At 43.8% G+C, this 6,564-nt stretch overlaps 1 long non-coding RNA gene across 1 annotated transcript; it reads right to left on the bottom strand.

The window, feature by feature from the left end:
- Nucleotides 1-3,530: 3,530 nt before the first annotated feature.
- Nucleotides 3,531-5,168, bottom strand: LOC129028945 (uncharacterized). The gene is made up of 3 exons (XR_008499707.2): nt 5,103-5,168; nt 4,385-4,506; nt 3,531-3,972 (listed from the first exon to the last, which is right to left on the bottom strand). It is a non-coding gene; the product is annotated as an uncharacterized LOC129028945 (long non-coding RNA).
- Between the last annotated feature and the right edge of the window lie 1,396 nt (nt 5,169-6,564).

The raw sequence follows: 6,564 nt of genomic DNA, 5'->3' as shown, positions 1-6,564 counted from the left end.
CACTTATGCTTTCTACTTTTTCATTTTTCCAAACCATTTTAATACCTTCTATAGTCCACATAATTTATCTCCTTATGTTTATTATCTGTCTCACCCCACTAGAATGTAAGCTCATGAGGGCAAGGACTTTTTGTTTTGTTTCAGGATGTAGCCCAAGTGCCTAGAGCATTTCCTGGCGTGCAGTAGGTGCCCAATACATATTGGTGGTATCAAAAGAAAAACTTATAACAAATTTAATTTAAAGATCAAATTGGCTTTTATTTATGATTTCAGAATTAGGCGACACCTCATTCTGAAACAGCCAGGTTCAAAGGGCTCCCGGGAGAATCTCAAACCAGTTTGCACACTGGGAAGATGGGGTGGAGCCTCGGGAAGTTTGCGCAGTTTGCAGGGTGAGGAGCCTGGCCTCTGCTGTTTCTGAGTGGTAACCAGGGATTCAGTCTCTGAGGTGGGAAGCCTGCTAGCAGGATTCTCGCATTGCTGAGATTCCTTGTTTCCTTTTTTTCCTTTTCACCCAATAAACCTTGCCCTTCTCACCCTTCAAAGTGTCTGCGAGCCTAACCTTTCCTGGTCATGTGACAAGAACCGAGTTTTCCCTACAACAATTCTATAAAATAGAATGAATTTCCAATGAGCTGAGCAGAGGATGTTGGCTTTATAGACAGACAAGGGCTGAAGAAAGCAGATTGGTCATTTGAAAGTTACTTTCCATTTAGAATTAAAACAGAGGGGACTTTATTATACTGACACATATTGACCGGAATCTCCTGGTTTTCTTTGGGAAACTGGCCTGTTTCAAAGTTCAGTTTGATTAAATGACACAGCACAAGTGACTCCATTCTGGTTTGGTTTGGTCTGCCAGTGCCTAGTGCAGGAGATAATCTAAAACAATGGCCTATGGTATTAGTTTGTTCTCACACTACTATAAAGACATACCTGAGACTGGGTAATTTATGGAGAAAAGAAGTTTAATTGACTCACAGTTCTGCAGGCTGTGCAGTAGGCATAGCTGGGGAGGCCTTGGGAAACTTACAATGATGGTGGAAGGCAAAGAGGAAGCAGGTACAATCCTCACATGGTGGAGCTGGAGAAAGAGAAGGGGGAAGTGCTACACACTTTTTTTTTTTTTTTTTTTTTTTTTTTTGAGACAGGGTCTTACTCTGTTGCCCAGGCTGGAGTGTAGTGGCATGATCTTAGCTCACTGCAACCTCTGCTTCCTGGGTTCAAGCAATTCTCCAGCCTCACCTCCCAAGTAGCTGAGACTACAAGTGTGTGCTACCACACACAGCTAATTTTTGTATTTTTTTGTAGGGACGAGGTTTTGCCATGTTGCCTAGGCTGGTCTCGAATTCCTGAGCTCAAAGTGATTTGCCTGCCTTGGTCTCCCAAAGTGTTGGGATTATGGGCATGAGCCACTGCGCCTGGCCAGTGCTACACACTTTTAAACAACCAGATCTCATGAGAAGTCAGTCACTATCATGAGAACAGCAAAGGGGAAATCCACTCCCATGGTCCAATCACCACCCACCAGGTCCCTCCCACAATACTGGGGATTACAATTCAACACGAGATTTGGGTGGAGACACAGCCACAAACCATATCACCTCTCATAAATTTTGTTTAACAATTCCCCCTTTTGGTCACTCTCACCTAGACCATTAGTGCTATTCTCAGTTACCATCACTTTGGGTTTCTAGTCTGAAAACATTACTTATAGGTTACAGTGTCCTCATTAACATACTTTTTTGGAGTTTTCTCAGAGCAAAGATAAATATCTAAGAGGGAAAAGCCACAGGGTTGGGTAGTGTAATGTTTTCACAATGTTTCTTTAATGCACAGAAGTTTTCTTGAGGCTGGCACGTACCCTAGTGTCAGAACTAACCCTTGCTGTGACTCAGCTTATCCTAACACAGGAGACTTATTTTTAGGTGGCAAATGCTTTAAGCAATGTGTGGGTGCCTAACACTTGCCCAGCAGTCAAGTTGTGGCTTTGGCCCTGAGATCCCTTGACCAACATAGCCAATGATTTCTTCCTACATGGGCACACAAGAAAAATAAACGAAGAGGAAAGAAGTGAAATCGCTCAGAATTTCTGAGCGCCAGAGTTGCATACCTCCTGTAGTAACAGACACTTTCTGCAACTGCTGTCAGTTACCTTTAAAACTGCAGCTCTTGCCAGTGACTCATCAGCCACCACAAATCCCAAAAGGTCATGTGCTCTCTCAGTACAAACTAACCCTGGATTTGAAAGCGAAAAAGATTGGAGAATTTCAGGGGAGGGAGGCAATGCAAAAAAAAAAAAAAGCGAGTCCAACCCTAGAAAAACTTATTTACAACCCTTGGGGCTCAGTGAGGAAGGCAGGGGACCTGAAAAGGGGTCAGCAGTGCCTCTCCTGCACTCCCCAAGGGGGCTCAGGAATCATCAGCAGTCTCCCTTGGTTCCTTTTGTGGTTGCCCAAAATGGTCAAAAGACAAAATTATAACAAATTTAGCTTAAAGATATAATTGACTTTTTAATTGTTTTTGAGATGGAGTCTCGCTCTGTCGCCCAGGCTGGAGTGCAGTGGCACAATCTTGGCTCACTGCAACCTCTGCCTCCCAGGTTCAAGTGATTCTCCTGCATTAGCCTCCCTAGTAGCTGGGAGTATAGGCATGCAGCACTATGCCTGGCTAACTTTTGTATTTTTAGTAGAGACGGGCTTTCACAGTGTTGGCCAGGGTGATCTCGAACTCCTGACCTCAAGAGATTTATCTGCCTCGGCCTCCCAAAGTTCTGGGATTAACAAGTGTGAGCCACTGCGCCCGGCCAGCTTTTATTTGTGATTCTAGAATTGGGCAACACCTCATTTTAGAAAATAGAATGAGTTCAAGGAGCTGAGCATATGAATGCGACTTCACAATAGACAGAAAATGGCTGAAGAAGGCAGAAATACTGAACAAAGAGCAGATCTGTTGTTTCAAAGTTACTTTCTTTAAAAAGATAAAACAGAGGGGATTTCTTTATCACACTGTCTGGTTGACTGAAATCTCCTATATTTTTGGAAAACTGGCCCCTTTCAAAGTTCAGTTAGATTATGTGACACTTGGCAAAAATGACTGCATTCTTATTTGGTCTGGTCTGCTGAGGCCTCATGTCAGAGGCTACGACAAAACAGTGACCTCCCATAAAATTTGTTGAATAGTTATATCAACTGCCAGGTCCCCAGCAATTGACCGTATTACCTACTAATAAGGCAAAGCTGAGTTTATTGCTCACTGTAGTGAAGGAGGCCACCTTGACCCATCTTACATAGGGTCTTGAAGGGAGAAAGAAAGACAAATTTATTGAGAACTTGAAGTTTGGTTTAAGGCAAGTCTTTCAATGGAGGGAGGAAAGCTGTCGATAAGGTTTTAATATCTTTATCTGTTTCTATTATCCCGCATGAAAATATAAGGATTCTGATATAGGGAAAGAATAACTCCCCTAGGTTCTAAACTGGATTAGACCCTGTTACAAAAGACAGATTAAATCAGAGGAAAACAAACAGAAGTGTATTAACATGTATATTTCATATATACATGGGAGACACCCAGAGAATGAGTAGTTTTCAAAGAGGTGCATTAGAATTCCAGTTCAAACAGTACATTTTTAGGATGTGACAAGACAAAGGAAAAGGACTTTGAGTCTCTAAGGGCAGCAACTTGGAGGAAGGAAATGAGTGGCAATAAAGGCCAGTAAGTAAAGCTTGTTAATGTAGATTCTTCTGGTATCATCTCTAGGCCAATAAGGGTCCGAAGTTGTCTTTGATAGTTAATATTTTTGCTTTTCCCAGTAGAAGGTGGGGCAGGATACCTTTTGTTTTTGTAAATCTATGTCCTGCTTTTAGGCAAATAGAGGGAGGGCAGAGAGCTTTCTTGCATCTGCTCCTTCTTCACTGCCTTCAGCTCAACAATCCTTCATATGTTCCTATGGCATATTTCTGGTTTCCCACACTGGATCAAGGAAAATTATTATTACTTATTATAGCCGTAACTGCTGCAGTTCCCCACACCCCAGTTATTCCCTCTTCTGAGGTGATGTGATGAGGGCCAGATGGCTGGGCTCTGTGTATAAAGGGGTCTTCTTGTACTACAAGAGAGGAACCCTGAAATTATCCATCTGGCAGTTTACATAGGACAGCTTGCCCAGCAGCTTTTCTGAGAGAAAAAAAAAAAAAAAAATCTCTGCTATAAAGAAAATCTCCTTGGAAAGAGAAGGGGAAGAGCCCTTTGGAATGTAAATACATGTCTCTGGGGAAAGATAAGGCAAGCTTGGCAGAGTTTACAACCTTGGAATGGCTCCATGTCTGGGTTTTATTCTCCTTTGAATCTGGTTCTTACTCTCCTTTGAAATGTAAACACATACCTCCATGGAAGTACCTCCAGGGAGATAAATCTTTCAGGAGTTCTCCGGTGATCCAATTACCCTTTAACTTCCAAGATTTGTCCTTTAACCCAGATTCCAGTAAAATTTACTCAGGAAGAAGCCTAACAATGCAGAAACATGAAAATGTTTACTTCCTGACATGACCTTGATTAGGACTGGATAAGGATCATGATCTAACAGTTATGGAAATAAATGAAGGCCACTCAAGGGAGAAGAGGCAAAGGCTGTTTATCTGGAGCTTACTATAGCAAGGAAATCAGCCACCATCACTTGCAGTTGGCATTGACTCAAAGGAAGGCAGAGGAGTGGGAACACTTTATACTGGGAAAAAGGGCATTCATGCATGCCCTGATTGGAGGCTGTTGGCAATGGGAGGTTAAAGGCAGATTGATCAAAATTGGGGCATTCGATGATCAAAATTGGGGCATTCTATTGATTGGTTAGGGGTGCATATTTAGCTTTCTCCATTTGGTCCTAAGTTGGAAGCAGGGACAAAAATGAGGTAAGTTGGCAGTTATTAGTAAGTCCTGGCTGTTTGGGGTCAATTGTGACAGGGTTATTTTTTGGCTTCTTGGACTGTTTGTAGAGATAGTGGTCTGATTTGTTATATGTATGTATTAGTCTGTTCTCATACTGCTAATAAAGACATACCCGGGACTGGGTAATTTATAAAGAAAAAGAGGTTTAATGGACTCACAATCATGGCAGAAGGTGAAAGAGGAGCAAAGGCATGTCTTACATGGTGGCAGGCAAGAGAGCATGTGCAGGGTGTAAGGTCCTCTGAGCTGGCCGCACCATGGTGAAGCCATCGTGACATTCCCCCGCCCTTGTGATAATGTGCTTTGTGATATTCCCAGTCCTTGCGAATGTACTTTGTAACATCCTCCTGGCCCCTGTGACATACACCCTCCCCTACCCTTGTGAATGTACTTTGTAACATCCTCTCCACCCTTGTGAATGTATTTTGTAACAGCCTCCGCCCCCGCCCCCACACCCCCCCCATTGTGAATGTACTTTGTAACATTCTCTCTGCCCTTGAGAATGTACTTTGTAACATCCATCCCCTGCCCCCAAAAAATTGCTCCTAACTCTACCACCTACCCCAAACCTGTAAGAACCAATGACAGTCCCACCACTCTTCGCTGACTCCTTTCTCAGACTCAGCCCACTTGCACCCAAGTGAATAAACAGCCTTGTTGCTCACACTAAGCCTGCTCAGGTGGTCTCTTATACAGACGCACGTAATATTTGGTGCTGAAACCCCGGACAGGGCAACTCCTTCCAGAGAGCAGTCCCCTGTCCTCACACTCCCTCTGTGAGGAGATCCACCTACGACCTCAGCTCATCAGACCAGCCAGCCCAAGGACCATCTCACCAATTTCAAATTGGTAAGCGGTTTTTCACACTCAGGTAAGTGGTTTTTTCACTCTCTACCTAACCTCTCTCACTTCCCTTCAATCTCTCTCCTTTCAACTTCAGTTTCTCTCCCTTCCTGGTAGAGACAAAAAGCAGACACACTTTATCCATGCATTCAAAAACTCCGACGTCGGTCACGGACTTGGGAAGACAGTCTTCCCTTGGTGTCTGATCTCCGTGGGGACGCCTGCCTTGATCATTCACCCACATTCCCTTGGTGGCAGGTCAATTGCGGGGATGCCTGCTTTGGCTGCTCACCCACATTACAACCTAGGACTCAGTCAGGGATGCCTACCGAAGCCTGGTAGCTGCCCACCTCCATTTCTCCGTGTCTCTACCTTCCTCTTTAAACTTACCTTCTCCACTCTGGGCAACCTTCCGCCATCCATTCCTCCCTCTTCCCCCTTAGCCTGCATTCTTAAAAACCTAAAACCCCTTCGACTAACACCTGACCTAAAACCTAAATGTCTTATTTTCTTCTGTAATACCGCTTGGCCCCAATACAAATTCAACAATAGTTCCAAGTGGCCAGAGAATGGCACTTTTGATTTATCTATCCTACAAGACCTAGATAATTTTTGTTGAAAATTGGTCAAATGGTCTGAGGTGCCTTACATCCAGGCATTTTTTATACTTCGCTCCCTCCCTAGTCTCTGCTCCCAGTGCGACTCATCCCAGGTTTTCCTTCTTTCTCTCCCATCTGCTCCTTCAGTCTCCACCCCAAGCTCAGAGTCCTCTGAATC

Source organism: Pongo pygmaeus, chromosome 1 (assembly GCF_028885625.2).
Source record: "Pongo pygmaeus isolate AG05252 chromosome 1, NHGRI_mPonPyg2-v2.0_pri, whole genome shotgun sequence".
Lineage (NCBI taxonomy): Eukaryota > Metazoa > Chordata > Mammalia > Primates > Hominidae > Pongo > Pongo pygmaeus.
This window is presented reverse-complemented; position numbering and strand designations above follow the sequence as displayed.